The sequence below is a fragment of the Stigmatopora argus genome, chromosome 6, assembly GCF_051989625.1.
Source record: "Stigmatopora argus isolate UIUO_Sarg chromosome 6, RoL_Sarg_1.0, whole genome shotgun sequence".
Taxonomy (NCBI): Eukaryota; Metazoa; Chordata; class Actinopteri; order Syngnathiformes; family Syngnathidae; genus Stigmatopora; species Stigmatopora argus.
The window spans coordinates 10,645,440-10,667,439 of NC_135392.1; positions in this window are offsets into that span (position 1 = coordinate 10,645,440).

Below are 22,000 nucleotides of genomic sequence, written 5' to 3' on the forward strand. Positions count from 1 at the left end.
ACACAACATTAACCTATAACATGGTGGGATTGTATTGACCCCAGGATGTCACCCATCCCATTCTGATGACCTTCAAGTTTTTTTACTCTGAGAGCTCCTGGCCCAGGACCAGGCTTTAGTCATAGGGAATCTAGGAGGGAGACTGAGGGACAAGGCGTAGAGAGCAGTAAGGATGAGGATATCTGCAACACTAATAGATCGTTATCTTTCCTCCTCACCATTGGCCTGGAAGAACACCAGGAGCAGCATGTCCACCGAGATAAATAAAAGAAGCCTCCAGATCGATCCTCCCCACCCCTCTGGTTTTCAAGAGGCCTCACTGTAACCTTTCCACAAGATAAGGTAGCTGCGAAGGTCACCCCCCTCCTTAGTCCAACCCTCTAAGGCATGCAATTGGTGGGTGGTGGAGAATCAAAATGTTGATTTTTTTTTCTTCCTAAAACCACATTACACCCAGCACCCCAGCTCAGGAGGGTCCCGCTGGAAGACTGACAAAAATCACAACAACAGTTTGATGAAATGACATTTGTCAGATTGACCTTTTCTAAAATGCATCAGGAGGTCAAAAGATGGCATATTTCCCCACTCACTGGTGAGGTAAGTGATGCCACATCCCAGGCGTCACTGTTTTATTTGTGTCAAGTGACAGCAAGGGAGCAATCGAAAGAGCAGTGGTGTCGGAATTACATCTCTGTTATGACTCAGTTGAGAAGAAAGGTTATAGAAACAATCCTTGGGAATTTAGATATACTGCCATCACTGTTGCATGTAACAAGCCATTGTTTCCTAAGAGGCAAATCAGTGAGAGAAAAGGTAAAGCATCGCTTGGGCCATTTTGCTTAATGTGTATTGTTACCAGGTGGAATGCATGTATTCTTGTAGACAGCTGGCATCATTAACTGTGTCAAACCAAACACATGAAGATCATTTGTGTTTTGGGGCAAAAGTCATTAAAAATGGTTGGCAGATGCTGTTCAGTCACCCTGAAGATAAAAGCTTGATGAATATTACTTTCATTGGGAAATGTGCGCTCCTACAAAATGTAGAATTTTTGTGTTTTCAGTTTTTTTATGTTGGAACATTGCCATGCCTTTGGAAATCCTTATTTGTCTACGTAATACTGAAGGACATCTTTGAAACAAAACATGCATTTACAAAGAATAATACAGTGGGTAAAAGTTGTTCAGTTATGATGTTTGCCATTTAGAACATTTGTATTTTTCTGTTGAGAATACACCATTAATGCAATCAACTGACTATTGTACTTAATTAACAAGCAGCCAGGTTATAAACTTGGATTATGCTATACCGTATGTGCAATTTTCTCCTTTCTCTACTATACAGTAAATTGACTTTGCAAAGCTGTCAAACTAACAGATGAGCCAAGCCAAGGTTGTCAAAAGGTTCGGGCTTTACTTGAAGATGTTCATTAAAATTCCCAAGATATGCTTCTGTTTTGCTTGATTTGACAACGCATGGTGAGGTATGCAGAAGTCATTTAGGTCTTGGGGAATATTTTGGGCTACTTTAGAACCAAATACTTCCTCAAGTGTCGAGAGTTTAGTTGTTTTTTTAAATTACAGTATTATTATGAAAGCTTTAAGTTTTTTTCTCAACTCAGTGTTGACATGTGTGATTGAAGGGGGACAGGATGTTCTGTGCCATGAGTGCTTATAACCTTGACTCAAATGGAGAAAGATATAAGCAAGTCCAGATTAGGTCTTATCTTGAGTAAAGGTGCTACGTGGTGTCAGGTGCGGGGACCATATTTTTTTCGATGGAGAGGACACCTTTAATTCTCCGGGTGCTCCCATGAAGAGAGTGTATTTCTCAATGTCTTATCTGGGCATCATCTCTCTTCACCGGGAACAAAGAGCCAAGAAATATCTTCAAGATAGCAATGCAGCTACACATCACAAGCTTGCATTTCTAATCAAATCAGCCTTCTACAGACTGTATCTGTGGATGACAAATCCAAGGAAAACTGTGTTGAAAGAGCTTGTTTGAAATGTCATGATTTTGTCATTCCATAGAGAATGTGACGATGTCACTTGTTTAACATCAGAACTGGTGTACAGGTCAAGATGAGATGAAGATTAGAATCAAAAACTGTAATTGAAGATGCAATGCTCAAGACTCCGGACTGACACTGTGGGACACACAAGTGTGATTGACACCTCTATCTTCGCCATGTCTAGTCGCAATGCTCCATTCAGGCTTTTCAGATAATATTCCAAATGTGTCACATACTTGATTACTATAGTTGATAATACTGGGTGATCACAACATTTTCCCCTTTTGGACCAGTGTGGGAAGCCAGTAGGCCATCGGAGACAACTTTAATCTATCTTCTCTTACACACACCACCAAATGAATGTCATGTCATTACCACTTTATCTCGGTCTCACACTTGACCGCTGCTGGACTAGTTTTGGGGGTTTAAAAGACACCAACTTAATTTAACTATGAGACAAGCAACCATTTTTCCCATCATTTGTCTTGTGGCGACAAGTAATAGAAAAACCCCTTTGAGTCCCTTTTATAATTCATTGATTATGTCAAGCCACTACAGCTCAGTATCTTTAGGAAAAGATGTAGAATGCATAATTTTAGAATTTAAAAAAAAGGCCATCCCATTATTGATGAAAAATAAAATTGGGAAAAAAAGAGTCACACACTCTTCGGACTCTGTTTGCATCAAACCTCAGCCCAAGATACAACACGAAAACAAGGTGGGAATTTTTAAGATGGCATGAGGGGCAAAGGGGAGGTGAAAAATCAATATTTCAGAGACAGAGCCACTCAAGTGGCTGCCAATAACCAAAACATCATGAAAAGATATGGCAGCAGGGAAGAGCAAAAAATGAAAAAGATAAGAAGAGTTAAGAAAATGACATTTGAAGCTATTTCCTCCAGGGTCCTGCCTTATGTTTGTAACGCCAGAACACAATGGAGTTACGGCCGGAGTTAAATTTCTATTAGCTCTGACAGGAAATTCAAGTTTGCTGTCTCCAATAGAAAATGAATTGAGAGGGCACAAAAGAAGGATTGCCCATTAACTGAAAAGACAGTGTTTATGAAAACTAGCTAAATAGGATAGTGTACTATGGTCAGCTTTCCTGAAGAAAATGAGCAGCCCCCATACATTAAATCAATCACTTTTTATTTAATCCAGTCATCTCTTTTGGCATTTCACATTGACATCATCCTTCTTAGCTATATATAGGCCTTCTCAAAACTCACAACAAGCCACTTATCGCCATCACAGTGCTCTTTTCACTGACCCCACGTCAGTAGATTAGTAATATTTCACCCTTAGATCAACACCACTATGATAAGGTGCAGGGGGTGGGTGGAAGGGGAGGGCAAAGAAAAGATGGTGACGAGGGGATGCTACCTCAACAACAAAGCCAAATTATTGCCAATATGATTTTATTCACAGCCCAACTGCTAGACAAATTGAGGCTCACGCCATTTGCCTTGGGTCAGGGCACTGCGTAATTTTATTTTAATAAGTCATTTTCCAGGGAGGGATAACACTGCGACATAGGCAAGTACACACACTTAAGCGCACACATACACACATGCGGTCGCACATGGCTTCACACAAAGACGTTTTGCCCAACCACACCACCCCCTCTCTCTCTCTCAAACAAGACTGTAAGACCATGTCCTGGGGCTTGATATTTTATGGAGTAAAAAAAAAAAAAAAGAATACACCAGCAGTGATTTTAAGAGTGACTTTAGTGTGAGAGAAGGCAGTAAATATAAGATGGAAATGCGACTGAAAAGGTTACACAATATTCCGTCCAAGTGATTTTCATCGTGTTTGTAATTGTTTAATTGACCTTCAGTGAAGGTGGACAGGGAGAAAATTGCATACAAGAAAATTTTGACATTTTCCTCATCTGTGCAGCTTATCTAGTTGCCTAAATTACTTCAAAACATTAATGTTGCCCTTTTTCAGAATGTTCAACTTCATTATACTTAACAGCAAGCAATCCTAGAAAATCATTGTCATCCCATAAAGTGGCAAGTAACCTAAATTTTTAAATACTAAATCATTTCTGCATTTAAATTTATCTGAAGTTAGCCTGAGGGCGGTAAAGTTTTTTACTAAATAAATAAATATCCTGCATCCCTGTTCTCCATTGAAATTTAGTGCAAGGCACAAGTGAGGGAAATTGATTGGATTAATATGTATCTTGGCAAATAAACAACGTGCCTTTGGAGCAGATTTTCTGTGCAGCATTTCCTCAGAACCGCGGAAATCAAAAGCGTTATCCACTGCTACCACGTGCAATAACATCAGAGGTTTCTAATGAAAACGCAGATCTCATACATGGTATGTCAAACCAATAAAAAAATATGAGCTTTAGTGTCAATAATGATATATATAAACAAATTAAATACACGATGCAGTGCGGGGAAAAAAAGTTTCCTGACTTCTTGATGGAGCATCAACTTTTGAAAAAAAAATTGCACTGCACGCCAAGGCTTTTCTGCCATTTATTTTCCACATAGATTCTTTGATGATCAAGATGAACATCTGCAAAGATTGAGATCGCTAGACTCACGTGTCATTACTCCTCACTCTTATACTGTCAAGTTTCATTTCATTGGCCAATCTCTGGCATAATGTTCATTCTGAAAGTGCAGTTCTGCTGTAAGATCTTAGCAGTCAAGAAGATATTGCATGTATATAAAATTAGCAAGTAGCGAGACAACCATAGATTTTTGCTCAAATGGAAATGAAGTCCTTTAAACAAACTCTCCAATTTACAAAATGTGTCCATATGTTTTACCAATTATTCAATGATTGATTCCACTAGCTTCTTGACAATTTAGAATTGTAAGCAATACAGGAAGCCAAAAGGATTTATGATATTTCGAAGGGGGCAAATAGTGCAACAGCATGGAAGAGCGTGATGGCTGGCATAAATGCCACCAAGTCAGGTCAGGAAGTCCACAGTGAAGGAGCGGAGATAGCAGCCTAACTAAAGATAAAGCTTCCAGCTCGAGAGCAATAGAGCTCAACAGATAGTGGGGCTGCCGGTGTTGATGGCATGCCATTGCAGGAAACGTTCAACCAATTGGTTGACATTATCTTTTAATTAGATTCACACTCTATGAGCTCATTTGTGTTGCCATTCTTATAATGCCCGATATGATGTTTATAGTATGTGTTATTTACTGGGTTAAGATGGTAAAAATGAATTTGCGTAATTAGTGACGGGCCAACTTTCTGTCTATTATTGTGTTTTCATCAAGTAAACTCATTAGAAGCGAGTGAATGACCAGACAGTCAACGGTGGTTTAATACAGGCAATTGTTTTTACCAACGATGGTGTATTTATTAGTATTTCAACCTTAATGTCACCTCACTGAAATAATTGTGAAAAAGTACAAAATATGTCAAAAGTAGTAAATGTTTCATGTCCACAAGATTCCATTTCACATGCTCGGTACAGTAAACATCCTTGGCATATTCAATTCATTCTTTATGACCATTCAAGGATAGAGCCATTGAACTGTTTCTTAATAAGAATGTAGCGTGTAATTTTATCATCTTATGCTGATTATGTACTTAAATGTATTCATCTTTTGGGCCTACATAACGCTCATTTGTGGCCCTATTTGTGTAACAAGCTAAAGATATGTTTAGTTAAACAATGGTTCTGAGTTCATGTTTGTGATTTTATTTCATCACCACTGAAAAAACAAAGCATAGGATTCGCTGTCACTTTTTTCTCGCCAACATACAAAGTACAGTGTACTTGTATTTCTCTGTTTCCAAGGTGGACCACAACAAGTAGCGTGTTTCTAATGTGACTGTGATTATTTTTCTGCGAGGATTACTTGAAATATGCAAACTGGATATACATGTACGCAGATTGGACACGCACACCAGAAGTCCCTGTTGAGGTCAATCTTGTGGATATTATGCATGAATTATTTTGCATTTTTCCAGTCACTTTAGGCTTCTTTCTAAATAATTAATTTTTCTGCCTATGCTGGGGCTCTAAAATGGCTCTTCACGTGAGCTCCTACCCAGTACAAGGCTCTTGCTGTCAAGGGGCAGGTGAGCTGTCTCGTAGCACACTAGCACCGATGTGGAGGTAACTTTCATGCTCCGCTGGGCAAACATTTTCCAGGTCACATTTTTCAATTACACTGAGAGGCAGGTCCCACCAGCAACCAACCCAGGAGCAAAAAACACTCACGTACACACATATAAACAGCCTAACCTTCTCACCCTTCCCCCATCTTCATGCTGTTCCCACGCACAATCCAACATTTAGCAGAACAGCAACTTCTCCAAGTCTCAGCAAAAAGAGTTTATGAAAGAAGATTCAAAGAATCAAGAAACAAAAAAACATAACTAATTTGGCCTCAAAGGGAAATAAAAAGTCAGAAACAAAAATCATACTCTTGAGTGGGGAATAAAAAATAAAATCAACATTCTGCGTAATTTTCTGCCTTAGAACTGAATGGGTCACAGTGAGAATCAAAATATTGGACTCCATGTATAGAAGAATGCTTTTCATGTTACTTAATCTCTTTTTTAAAGGCTAGAATTTGCATACCTTGTGCATCCTGGGGTGACGATTTCACATCAGAGTATGCACAAATTCAAATCAAAACAAATAGATTAATCCCAGATTTCTGTGTCAAAAATGGGAATGCACACACACACGCCCCATTCTAGCACAAATGTGTGTGTGTGTGCACTGTTGGTGAATGAAGCACACTTCAAAATAAAGATTGTGTTTGATTTTAATGAATTTATGTATTGGGCTTAATTGTGTCTTTCAGTGCAGCAAAATTAGACCACAGTCAGTCAGTTGAATAGATTGCAACTTTTGAAGAGATGAAAAGCATTTTTACGTTATGTTTGGAGTCTTGAATTTTCAGTCCTGGAGGTTGACCGACACTAAAAATGCACCATCTGCACATTGAGTCATGCAGCAAGTAGCAGACGTGGGACCAACTGTCATAAAACTGCTACTTTGCTGTAGTATACAGCTTTTACACTCATCTCCACTCTCCCTCCCAGAATAATACCTTCATAAAGGACCAATAAATGTTAAGGTCCTTCGTGGTAATAATCAACATTTCTATAAATGTGAGATATAAAATGTAGCTTTGCGGCACTAAATGTTGCAAGCTATCTAAACATGTTACACAAACAATTTAGCGGGAATGGCACTTGGGGTATAGTGAGTGTGGGTGTGCGTGAGTATGTGTATGCACTCAGAACAAATTGCAACAGATGAATTAAACATGACAGTAAGATCTGAATATGTCAGTGAATAGACACAGAATAAATTAAGCAATGTCGTTAACCGCTCTTAAAACACTAACCAAGATGATGAGAAAAATAGCAACGTGGAGTGGGAAAGTAACTTTTTCAGGAATAGCTGTTTGTAAAGAAAAGCTTCCATGAGACAGCAGTGACAGAAAGATGGAACTGTTGGCTACTTGGATCACACTAGGTCAAATGGGTTAGAATAGGCCGATTGACTACTAAATGCCTACCTTTAAGGCAACACACACACACACACACACCTACACACAAGCACCACGACCACCCCTGTCCCCCATGGCAGAATTCAGAAAACATTTCAAGGGACAAATATTCCCTGCTATGTGCATGAACACACATGCAGAATATATTTGCCCCTTCTCTCTTCACTGCACTCCTGCGGATAATCTTGTTGAGTAGCATGATAATTATCATCAACAAAATATGAATGCAAATCCCTAAGCACCCTTACAGACAGAACTCAGCAATAAAGGGATGTTTGAGGTGTGCCAGAAAGGTTCCAGCACTGGTTTCACAAAAGATTTATTTCAAAATCAAATCTAGAAGTCTGTGAGTAATCTCCCTGAATTCTATCGTACTCTTGGAAGGATTCTTACGGGATCCACTGCATCTCTGTTATCCCTTCTATCTTGATGTCTAGACTGCCATATGCTTATAGTATTGCATGCAGGCAGGTTGTCATGGCAAACCAGTCACAAGTCTTACTTTTTAATATCGCAGGATATCTTTGGAGATGTACTGGTTGACTGTGTGATCTAGACTGAAAAGGTAAACTTCTAGAAGTTTGGGATTTAACTATATTGTTGGTGATTCCTCAAACAATATCCTTTTTATGCCAGTGTGATAAGATCGAACATGTCATAATCATGACCTGGCAAGATAAATTAATGCTTATGGGCCTGACACCAACACAAACAATGTCAATTTTGCATCAAAAGTGACAAAATGTACTTAATGACACTTAGTAATATCTATCATACACAATTTATATTCATAACTTTTAAACTGCATGGTAAAAACCACATGTGAAACTTTTCCAATCAATGTCTGTTTGAAAATCGTCTGCAAAGCAGTGCCAAATAGTGCACTATCCTTTTGTTCCCTTCCACATTTATACTGAACGTTACTTCCAAATAATGCGAAACTCAAAACATACATTTGTTTTAACAGGGAAGGACATCTTTAACCAACACCTTCAAAACTCAAATCAATTAACAATGGAAAAACTATGGTAAACCAACATGGTCCCGCACATTTTCCCCATGCATTGTAAACATTTACATGGTGTAAAAATCTAAGCAGATTCCCTGTGTAGTGGGAAGGGACCTTGATGAAAATGATATCATATTAATGACTATCCTCCAGAATGCCAGCGAATTCCCCAAGCGTTGACATACTTTTTCTTTCAAATGTAAATTTATTAACAAACAATGCATTTTCAGTTTTGTCATCCACCAGACTTTAACATACACTTCCCATCTGGAGGTGTACTTCATTATGCATGTGAGCCAATCAACAGAAGCAGCACCCCTGGGCACCACTGTATCATACTGTCCTAAAACACCTGCTACATCTCATCTTTACATGACAAGAATAAGTGCTGAGTGTCTGGGTTTTGCAGAGATGCATCAAAAGCTGACAGTGGGCTCTCATATACAAGGTTTTGTGACAGGACACATGCCCTTGCACTACTATTGCGGCATGAACACCAGGTAGGAGTGTTAATTACACACAGCTTCTAAAGTATTAATAGCTACAGCAATTTTGAGATTGCACGATGATCTCGCCAAAGCAGTGAAACAAAGCAAGCCTGCTAGAGTGTAATATTTCTTTGGCGGTGGTCACGTGAAGACAAATGCTGTTGTATTGCTGGATAATAATGTTTAATAAATGCCCGAAAAGTGATGGACTGACTCATTCGTCATTACCATGGAGGTGGAATACTCTGGGGAGCTATGAAAGCAAGTACTTGCTCATACTTTGCCTGAGCCACGCAAGACGTGCACGCTACAAAGACTCCCGTGAAAGGAAACAGAGTCCAATTTTGGACGTGCCAAGAATTTCAAAGAATGGTGCTGAATAGTATGAATGATCATGTGAATCAAACTACTGCAAATGACCAGAAGGCAGGAATACGTTCTAAGAAAACGGAACCCAACTTAGTCAAGCAGCTTGCAATTGACAGACCAGATGAGTGAAGATGTTTTGATAACACACCAAATCTCCATGGTGACATAGCGGGGGCTAAAAGAAGTCTCACAGAGGCTGTGGTGAAAGAGTTCAATTGAAGTCCAGTATATCTCAAGTCTCAAGATTCAAATACATTATTCTGTAAGAGGGTCTTTCACATGAGTTAAACAAAATGTCTCTTCTTTGATTTCTTGCCAAACCAAAATGATCAGAGCAATAGATTTTCGTGCTTTAGTAAAGTTTGTTTGGCTTCTACTCAGCCATGCATTGCTGTTCCAAATCTAACAGTGCTACTTAAATTGTTTGATATTATTATTATCAACTTGCAGTGCATGTGAGGCTTTTTATTTCCAGCTCTCATCTCATAATGCATGCAGATAAGAAGGAAAAAGATGAGAATCCTAATCCAGTGGGTAAATCTGCTTTAAGATCCAAATCCAGGCATAAATAGGTGTCTTTATGGAGGGGTGGGGTTTTGTGTCATATTCCCTACTATTTGTTTGAATGAAGAGGGGGGAACGTGGAGAGAAGCCTGGTTTGCAATGATCTCTAGCCTATGTGTGATGGGTTTTCAAATTCCTCTTGGCCATAAAATTGAATCTATCAAGTCTCCAGCTCACCCCTTGCCCCTTCATTTCTCACTCTGAAACGCTCCTCCCTTGAGTTTTATCATTTTGCACAATCTGAGTGCTCCTGTTCAGCAGTAGGATGGATAGATTATCCGAGGGAGAGATTTAGATAAAGGAAAAAAATGAATCGGGTTTTACCCGGAATAACCTTAGCCATTACCAGTTTACTTTACCATTGCCACACCAAAAACACATGCAGGTTCCAAGATGATGTTCTTCCCGAGCACTGCACTAGAAATGCCCTGTCTTGACATATCTGCTTTGTATCTTTCCAGAGCCCGTACAGCCTAATCCCTATTCATGCCCGAAGGTCAGAGCAAGGTTAAAACTGCCTTTCGCTTCCAGTAGAGCCAAGAACAAAAAAATGGTAGGTTCACAGTGCAGTAGCAAAACAGTCTTCAGATGATTCTTTTAAGGAAATGTATTGAAAGGTCCATGACCATGGGACCTTACGCAGAAGAGACATCTTAGATAATAAAGATGAGGCTTGGGATGGCATTTGCTCTACAAGCACAGCGCACAAGTAAAATATCCCAGCGTGTGTATTCAATCGCTCATGCTGTCCTTGGAGTTAAATTCACAGCTTTTCTCCCATTAAACCTTAATTAATTTGATTGCTTTATTTGTGCCAATCTTTCATCCTTTTACAGCAACTTGTGTGCTTTTAAAAACTGCTATAAAAGATCAAATTTTATTTTTTCCAATTATTTCAGGGCTTAATTTTCATTGTCTACAAAAGCTACTCACAAATTAATAAGAATTGAGACTTGCAGAGCCCCATAAATATTGCTAAGCTTTATTTTTTAAAAGAACATTAATGATTGTTGTTAAATTATTCATTGTAGTAACAAGATAATTGGCAACTTCCTAGCAAAAGAATGAACCTAGCGGGTGAATACATCTAACTGCAGAAAATGATCTCTAACTGTGGACTATCAATATTATGTTATATAATAATAATATCAATATATAATTACATTCCCTTTTCACTTATTCATAAATACAACAATCAATAGAAGGACACGTCATAAAGTACTTATTATATATGACTCGCAGTATGTCAAACTTTTTACTTTAGAAAGCTTTCATTATTTAAAGTTTGTGCATAAAAACAGTCATAACAAAATTCAGGTCTCCAGTGTGTTTCGCCACTCATCAAGTGTGAAATTCAACACCTGAGTGAATGCTTAGCTAGTCTGCTTCATAAATTGTACATAATGGAACATTTAGTTGCTTGTTTAATGCCACGACGTGGGTGATGGCAGCTACTCCTGAAACCCAACTCTTTGTATACAAACCATTAAAAAGTAAATTTTAGGTAATAGCTCTAGCCTTCTGCATGGAAAATGGATTTTGCACACTGTGTTATTACAAACCAGAGGGGGGAAAAATGAAGATTAGACTTTCATTGCAGCACTTCCTATATTATTATTGAGCCCCCCCCAACAGTGATTGGGTTAAAGTGAGTTTTCAGATGTTTTTTTTCTCACTTTAAGCACAAGCCTCTTAATTGATAAGTAGCATATACAACATATTACGCAAGAAAGAACTGTAGAGTAGAAGGAAATGAGTCATATGCTATCACAGAGAGGCCCTTCCCTAAATTGTTCCAACATTGACACAATGAAGGAAACAATTTTCCAGCTTGGTACCTTTGTTGGGTCTGTACACAAGAGGACAAATTTACCAAACCACATTAACATTCTCCTGAAACATGAATGACAAAAGAAAAATTCTATAGAGGCTGTAAACAATTTTAATTAGAAAGAGATATGGTAATGTGCCTACGGGTTGAAGATTTACCAGCTGCTGTAATGCCATCTATACTCGTCACATGCTACATTCTTACTGGTGTTGCCTTGGATATTGAGGTGTGCTATAAGGAGTGCTGAGGAGATTATGATCATGAAGGATGGCAATCTGTTTCTCCCCCCCCCCTTTTCTCACTTGAGTCACAAGCAAAACAACCCAATCTTCAGCTTGCTTCCAACCTGTAAACACTTCAAAAAGTTATGAATAAGGTCTGTCACTTCAACACCTCATTAGGGGGACTTTGATACACATATATAGGTGTGTATATGGCTTGTTGATGTGATTCAACTGTGAAATGCAATTATTTGGCAGCAGTAAACACTTTGGCCAAATGAGACGTGCATTGGATGATGCAATTAAAGAAGGAGAATCCTTTATTTATCAACTATGGGTTAATTTTTGTGACATAATTAAGTGTCATGTGGAATTGAAAAAAAAAAATCACATCACACGACTGCTGTTCCGTGGCAATTATTAGAGAGCTCTATCGTATCTCTGAAATGCTGCCAGAAGGGTTCTGGTCAACAAAAACTCTTCAGCATTGTCTGAAGAACCCAATTTCTGGTATCATTTGGCAGTTGTCTTTATAGGATCGTTGAAGATTTCAAAGAATCTTTTGTACCGGGCATAGAGACGTGTTATGTACTGAGCATATTGCATTATTCGGCTTCTAAAACCTAATATTTCCCTCAGGATTAAAGGGAGCTGAAAAACAAAGCTAAGAGGTAATATTAAGCATATATTTGCAAGACAGCCATCAGCCATTTTCTCTCAACAAACGAATGTTCATGTGCAATAATACAGAGATAAAATGTTTTATATGGTAGGTTCTATTTACTGAAGAAATCTCTGTAAAATAAAGTAGCATTGTGCTATATGAATAATTTATTTGTATAAAATGCAAGTTAAAGCAAAATTCAATTACTTCAACTACAATCATTACCATTACAACAAACCTCAGTGAAAAAAAGGCTGGATGTAGCACAATTTTAAGAAATACTAACAATACAAGCATATAAATTAGCCAGAAGCTTCAAATGATGTTAGTTTCCTCTTTTGAAAACGCTAATATATTAGATTTGCAGATGTCCATTCAGTACATTTTGAAGTTTGCTGAATAGAATGAAAATTTACAACAACAAAAAAAACTATTCTGACTCTTTTAATTAGCCGAAATGGAGCAGGAGACTCTTTTTTAGAATTCATAGTATTCCCATGTTGTTGTATAGACTCCGATAATACTGCAGGTGTGCAAGAGTTGCTGATATGCAAAGCTGATCAAATGTCTTTTGCTAGATAGTGATGGAAATTCTACTAACAAACTGAAGCAATGCACACTCTCCACATTGTCCTGAAACGAGACCATTAATGCTACCAGGCCTACCTCAGCGCAAGGGAGAATACAATACAGATAAAGTCACACTAACTCGGACATCGCACGGATTATCGAAGTCTGCGTCAGTTGCTAAGGAACGAGGGCAACCTAATGTGAAATTGGCAAGACACAGTTAGACAGGGACAGAGAATGTGAAGCTGTTGGAACGCTACTATACTATACTATATATATATATATGGCACCCATTATTGTTGTTTTCCAGCGTAGCTGGATGAAAAACAATGACATTTAATCAGGCTACCTCTGTGTTGGTCTGCACAGCTATCGTGGTCGCTCTAAATGCACAATAGGTGGACAAAAGCACCAAGATCGCGGTAAAAATCTATATATACTAAGTCCTCTGGGAGACAGACGTTCGGGTGAGTTCAATCATTTGATCGGAGTTTTCGTGTTTCATTTTTGTGGATTTGAATTAAATAATATGATTAAACCAATGATAAAAATGATATATTTAATTTAAAGTACTTATAGTACTAGACCAAAAATATTGTTTGGAATATGCAGTTGCACTGACAGTTTTCAGCCAAAGTCAAAGTCTATTGATGGTGATATACATATATTTTTTTAATCATTTGTTGTTTTCACTCGTACAAAAAAGTACAAGTATACCAGCATAATCCTCGCAACTGGGGCGGAATATTATTAATATAGCAATCTGTTATTTCAATGAGAGCAGGCCACCTGAAAAGGCTCGAGGAGCTTGGAGTACATCTCCATACAAAACTGCAGCAGAGTTATCAATAAACCATTGGGGCATGTGCTGTTTTCAAAATGGACTTTTGAAAGCACGCTTATGGCTCATAATTACAGAGGCAAACAGAGCTTGGCGGCAGTTCAGAAGAAAATACTGTGAAGAAGACAAAGGGAGCAAGAAAGAGAGGTGACAGTGGAACAAAAGACCATTAAAAACTCATCCTGAATTCTGCTAATTATGGTGGAGTTGCTTCAGCAAGTACGGAAGCATTTGCATTAGAACTTAGAGGAGCTAGTATTAATTTAAAATACCTGAAAATCTATGTAAAATGCATATAATTTTACACAATAAAATGTAGTTCCTGTAGAATCTTGGCATTATCATGTAGAAATGAAATGTTACAACACCATCATTTGTGTACTTTGTTTGCCCTTCTAGCAAATTATACCTCTCTGCTGTTGATTTAGGCGAAACAGTCAGTGTTAAATAAGTGTGCTATGCCTTATCATGTCTTTGTCTTGGCATGTCTGGTTGTAGTCATCATGCACATTATTTAAAACGTGCCGTCTGCTTGCCCTATATCCGAATGGGAGTACAGTTGTGTTATTAAATCATTCATGCCAATTAAAAACGCTATTTCCATAGTTGTGGGGGTTCAGTCAAAGAACACAATGTTGGGTAGTTAAATCTGCATTTGTGTAAAAATCAATAGGACTCTAAAGAGGTTGGCCAGAACATAAATGAAAGGTTTTCTTCATTGATTTCAGAGTATGGTTGCACACAAAAAGTCACTCTCTGTGCTTGTGTTTTTAACAAGAGGTGGTTTGTGCAGAGAGGACTTAGAGTGGAATTCATGCTTTGAATTAAACCAGGGTACTTATGGCCAAGACACACACCTATAGTGCCCTGCACCCCTAACATTTGCCTTCCTTGTCAGTAGCAGCAGAAAGCTTTGTGCAAATGTCATCCAAGAAAAGAGGCAGCAGACTTTCTACACATTGTTAGCATTTTTAACCAGTCTCCGGATTGCAGATTTTTTTCATGAAACTAGTGCAGGTGAGATTGAAGTGTAGCAAAAGATGGACAGATGATGTTGGGCCTGTCAACAGAACGGGCAAGTCTTGACACATAGGCCAGTGGTCAGCTCTAATGACTATTGGAAACAACCTGAGCCAGTTTCAACCTAATTCACCCTTGGATGGGGGGAAAAATAATTGCCTGTGTGGAAATGGAACTTCTAGCAAGCTTGGAGAAGCAGTCCACCCAACCTTAGATGCAAGCCGTTATTTCGACAGAAATGGTGCCGTTTCACGGGATTTGGAATTTTTCAAGTTAGTGATCGCACCAGCTAGAATCTGAACTTAGTCCATTACTTGAAGGATTTGGAAAAAAAGCATCGAAGACACATTGAGGTTGGTCACCTGTGTCTTTTAAGCGATTATTGCTTTTTAACAGCTTTTTTAAAGGCCCCTGCACTCAAGTGAATATGGACATTGTGTTAAGAGCATATTGATCCAAGACAGCACTTTACCAGAGAAAAAGAAAAAGAAACAAGTACAAAAAACCTCCACCACACTTCTAAAATACAATATTAACATCAATCGACAACACACTCCCTAATGAAAACCATCACTGAGCAGCACATCAACAAAATTACAGCTTCAAGATTTTTAAAAAGATATGAACAATAGAGTTGCATTTACATTAAATACCAACCAAGTCAATATTCAAATAAATCATGCCGATGTTTCTAAATGAAGATTGAGCAAAATTAAAGGTAAAAATCACGCTCCTATTAACTCCCTCAACATATTTAATATACTTTTCTTTTGTGCTTGTACTGTCTTTTTTAATGTTGCAATATGGGTAGCAGAGATTAAAAGAGTAACCACAGAGATGAATACAGATAGATAGTAGATATGGTTATTAACTTCCACAGGAGGAAGACAACCAAGACTGCGAATTATGGAGACCTTCAGGTATCTGGGTGTTCGCCTCAACAATAAACAGTTTTGGAGGGTCAGCTTTGCCCTGGACTGTTCCCAGGACTCCATATTGGAGGTGGGTGAGAGGAGGATGTTGGTTCCTCTTTCTAGACACAGGAGATCAGAGTTGCACCTCTTCATTTGCAAAGGGAAGTTAAACCTTTATGACAGGCATAATTAGAGCTGCCCCGCCTATGCACAGTTTCTCTCCCTCTTCAACTCTCTGAAGTTTGTCCCTTTTGGGCATACTCGGGCCTAGTAAAGTATGCCCCTTTCATCCTAACGATGATAACCCATAGCTAATAGAGCACCAAACGGTGCTTAAAATGACTCAAAAAGATGTCATGCATACATTCGCTCACAATGACAGCAAAAGTAGTGGCGTCACAAAGGCAGCGGTGACTTTCCAAGCACTAATTACTAAGATCATCGTTCCCAATGATCTCAAGGGAAGGAAGGACACATGAGGATCACATACAAATTGGCTAATTATTGAGAAATCTTTAAACACACACCAAAAATTACCATAGGGGAACAGTTTTAAAGTAATGTTGATGGCCATGATGTGGAAATGAAAGAGGTCATCCAGTATACTAGAATGAAGAGGACAAATGCTAATATCGTAGACCCAGATGCATTATTCAATTGTCATTCATACAATATTGTACATTAGGAAAGTACTGTATTTTTGGACTATAAAGTGCACCTGACCATATGCTGCACACAGCATAATTGAATTGAGCACATAAGCTGCATTGGACTATAAAACAAAAAGGTGCATTGTACAATAAGCAACTTATAGTACAAAATATTAGTAAATTTTAGGTAAACCATATCCTGCATATTCAGAATATGAATCAACTTTCCTGTCAAGTGCAAATCAACTAGTTTATGTGTCAAAACAAGGTTGAAAAAAAAATCTTATTTCACAGAAGCAGAATACCTGTCACAGATATTCCATTATATATGCATTCATACACATGCACATCTGGGTTAGTCAAGCACTAACAGGGCGGGGGGAAGCCTATGGTTTCCTATTTTTAATTTCATTGTCTCCTGTTGCTTTGGGTGAGGGTGATCCAAATGCAAATATTCTTTAATTAGTATTAATCTAATCACTGTCTGATTAAAAACAAGGTCTTAGACGCTGCCATCACTACCCATGTGAATCTGTGGCATTTGCTACTGTGGCATTTTCATTCAAATATTGAAGGCTGTTTTTGGATCCATTTTTCATTTTCTTAATTAAGTTACCATGCAACTAAATATAAAACATGTGGTTTGATGTAGGCTCCATGCAAAACAAGCCAATCAGTGGATTTAGCATATTTTCCTAGGAGAAAAAAAATGCCTTTATGTTGATGAAGTTTGTGCACAAAGTCAAATGTGATTCATAAGACAGGTAGGGTATCTTGATTGTTTTCACACACACACAATAGCAATGTCACTCTCCGATCACAGGGGAAATATGGCTTCCTGTTCACTCACCTTTGCATAGACAACAGTGAAAAATGACTACTGTGTCTTGTTTACCTCGTTAGATTGAGAGGGTTACCTCCAAGGGCAAGGAGACATGAGTAATGCCTTCCACCTGTACCTGTATGCTGCAGCTTTAATTACCTCAATTAGCATTAGGGAGATTGTTTGTAAGGATCTGTATCTACAGTGATGGAGCATATGCTGGCAGGGGATGCTAACACATTGGAAAACACAGGCAAATTGTCTTCGCAAATAACCTTGTTGTGACTTCCAGACTACTTGCAACGAGTTCTTAGTTGTTGAGAGGAACAAAGTGATAAAGGCTAGGCACATGATCAAATGCCTTTGAATCATAGTATTTCAGGTGGAAGTGGGCAAATGGCAAAGGGAGGAACGGAGCCAATTCTTGATCACCCGAAGACCAGGGGGATTTTGCGGGTCGGGGCAAAGAAGGGTTTGGGGGTGTGCTTTTAGTAACAAATTAATGTTATTCCTTGCATAGAGTATTTCGTGTGTCTGTACTGCTCTTAAAGTATACATTGCAAGCTATACATTGAGAAAAATTGTGAATATTTACTTATCGTAGCTGGTCTGCTTCACGCTTGTGTGAGTTGTGGCAGGAAATGCATCTGCCGTAAAACTTCTGGTAAATCCATCATACGGATCGACTGTTTCACTTCTGGCGACCCCTGAAAGGATAAGGGAAAAGTCAGTCAAATGAGCAACACACCATGATAACATAGGATTTACTGAATTGTAGAACAGCCAAATTATTTCATTCTGAAGACAAGATGACATGAATGGAAGATTATAATTTTATTTTGTCCATCACAAACTTTAAAGATGTTTGGTAACCCTGTCCAACGTATACTGCACCAAGATTTTGTTTCTTAACAAGGCGATCACTATCATGCAATTTGTCCTCTTTGATTTACATAATAGCTTTCTTTATGTGTTCCCTCATGGATCATACAGAAACCCTTCTCACTGTGTGGGGTTTGTCTTGCACTAATGGAACCCAGATTGGATTCTGCCACTTATGTGTGCCTAGGTAATTCCCCCTTTTTAGTTTTGTTCTCTTTAAAACTCATTCATAATACAGAGGGTTAAGAGAGTGTTGGTGTGCAGGAGGATCTGGTTTATGATCACGAAAGTCTAACTAGGATCAGGAAGTATAACTTCAAAGTTTGGACACCCGCAAAAAACACTTGTTTTCATCAAAATGTATTTCAGGAACAATCAGTACTTAATTACAATTGTAATTCATCCCATTGTAATATTTGGTTATTATCACAATGGAAACATACTCCTTACTCTCAAGAGAAGAAGTATAAAATGTAGAGACCAAAACCTCCTGACCAACCCTGAATTGGTGGTCAGCCAATCGCAGGGCACTGGTCAAAACCAGTTATATGTAAATTATTGGGTCCAATGTTATTTTAATCTTACAATAATACTGATTTTTCTTTTTGGTTGAATGCTTTGACAAAAAAGTTCAGTAAAATTAAATGAAGTAGAAAGCATTTATTTTACTGCATCAAAATGAATTATTTTATTAACAAATCTCAATAGTAACATTCGCCTCAGTAAATACAGATGATTAAGGGTCACCACAGCGAGGATTGCATTATGATAACAGGTTTAATTATATCCAATGTTTTTCAGTGGTTGTGGCCATACATCCCTATAATCAAGTTAATGAAACTGAATAAAACATGTAAAAAAAAAATTCTCAGATTAAAAACATTTGAAAGTTCAACATTTATTAAACTGAAATAGGAGACAAAAAATGTGGATTTATTTATCCACTATGCTGTGCCCAATAGAATAAGGTAAACAGTCAGTCCAAACAGAGCTGGAGATAATATGAGCCAACAGACGCTCACCCTCCTCAGCTTTCGAGAGAGACCCATCTCCATAAGTTATTTCATTATAGCACAAGCCCTGTGTTGCCTTTTTGTGCTTTGTTTTTCTATCTCCATATGAGTATTGCTTCCTCTGGGAAGCCATAAGAATGGCATTAGATTACCTAATAACGAGAGGGCATTCTGAATTTGATGCCACAGTCAAAGAGTTGGATCTGTAATAATCTCAGCAGCCACATCTGATTTATGAATTCATTTTTACTAAATTTGTTTGTTTTGATTGTTGCACCAAGGTGAATGAAAGGTGGCTGTTTAACATTTTGTGAGCACTGACTTGAGTAATGCACAGGGTTTTGAACTCTTACGATTGACCTTGTTTAAAATTGCATTTCTCATGCCCAAAAGACCAATGTGGTATTGTGAAAATAAAATTCACACATCAGGTCTTAAAACTGTTGCATTTACATTTGCTGCAATACCATCATACCATGAGAAGTAAGTACAGTGTAGTCCGCCAAATAGGTATCACCAGTGGTGTCCCATCAGGGCTTTCAAGGCCTTCTCTGCTGGCCTAAAAAATATCTGAATCACAGACTGATGTTAATTATATTTTGTCCATGAATACTTATTAAATAATTCCAAATTGTCTGTCAGCTTCCTTTCATTGCTTTCCCCCTGGTTGCACTGCTTCCAGATGTGTGTTTTCATATTGAAGCATTTAACCAATCACATTTCAGCCATTATTTGTTGCCAGGGTCAGAAATCTGCCTCAAGGCCTTCACAATCAGTTCTGCAGGCTCTGCCGCATTAAACAAGCGTCGATAAGACTGTTGCTTCAACCAATCAGAATTCGATTCGGTGACACCAAGGCCTTTGTCATTACATCATTGCCTTCTCGCAGGCGTAGGGATACATCATCGCTTTCACCAACTATGATTGGCTAGTGATAGAGTGGACTAGCCAGAGCTACCAAACTGTATCTGGAGCGAGCTGCACCAGCAAATATATTGTTCTGTTGATTTAAGAGCGGTTTTGTCAACCCACAATGGCTGAAGGAGGAGAAGAAATGGATTTGTTTGCAGATTTACTGTCAAAGCCATTTTCAAGACGGACTTTTCAAGAAAAAAAAGCTGGACATCATTAAGAAAGGTCGGACTCCAAAAGCAAGCAAGCCTCTTGCAACCGGGAACGAAACATTTTCAGCACTAAATCGAATAAAAACGTACTAAAAAGGACAGATCACAAAATACATGCATTATGTAAAACACTAACATAGAGACACACACACACCATATGGAATGTGTCACAGGAGTCCTTATTATATTCAAGTTATAAATTCAAATAAACTTTCATATAAAATTTTGAATATAATTTTTCGACGTCAGCGAGTATTAAAAATGCAATTAATCTACTTGTACTCGTACTTGATCAGTGCATCCATATGGATAAAATATATGCCGTTAACGTTCATACTATATAGCTAACTTGATCTTGATCTTACTCGGTGGGTTGGAAATAGCGCGTCTGAAGTCGACAAACGGTCTTGATGCCGAGTTTTCAAAGTGGGTTTGAAAGTGTGCAGTGCCAACCGTATGACTGAGTGTTCCCACACGTTTATGCCCTCGCCTGTTCTGACTCTTTACTGCTTTGATTTGAGCGCGGTGATCCAGCTAAGACTCGGAGCAAATACACGGATTAGGCCGCAGCGGTGCAGATAACACTCTGATCAAAGTGGCCTTGCTTTTTCGACAGGCGCAGAGAGGAAAATATGTTAAAAGAGGAGGAATGGCACACAGAGCCTGAGTTCCAGGTTTTTTTTTTTTTATCTCCACCAACAGACAGGGTGAGATTGTCCATCCTTATTTTCCTGTTTCCTTACAACCCTGCTGTCAATAGTCTGACAGAGAATTCTCTCCAATCAATCCAAGCTAGGTCACTCAAGGCTCACTGAGAGGAAACAAAATCCCTTACAGCATACACTGACATTTTCTTCATGAATGAGTTGATTTTACAACCATGTATTTGTCTCTGACAAATGAGTTGAATGAACAAGGCAAAGAATTAGTAAAATAGAAGTTCTCTCGGTTATGTCCCTGAAATATCACTTATCCATGCTTCAATATTTTGAATTGTTTCTCGTCTCCCTTCTGTGCCTATTCGTCAGGGGAAAGTTGCAGCTATCATTGTGTAACTGGTCCCAATTTAATCACCTGTGTGGAGATTAAGCCGAATTGATAATACAATTGAATATGAAAAAAAACTTTCCCGCAGCAGTGTCATCATCATCATCATTTATTGCCAAGGGAAATCTCATTCTCACAGTAGGGCTCGAGAAAGATTATAAAAACCACAGTGACAGCAAACAATAAAATCCGTAGGGGAAAAGACCATTGTGGAAAAACATCCAAAATTCAAGCTTGTTCCAAGTCCTGTTTGAGTGTCATTGTTAAGACTACACAGGCAACATTAGAGAATCTATTCAAAGAAATGTTTATCCCATCTTCCAGAGGTTTAATCAACGTGGATATTGACAGCTCTTTGTGGGTGTATGGCTCAATTTGCACCCACACACGAGCCTCAAGCCATATAATAAATGCCAACACCTACAAACATTACTGACCAT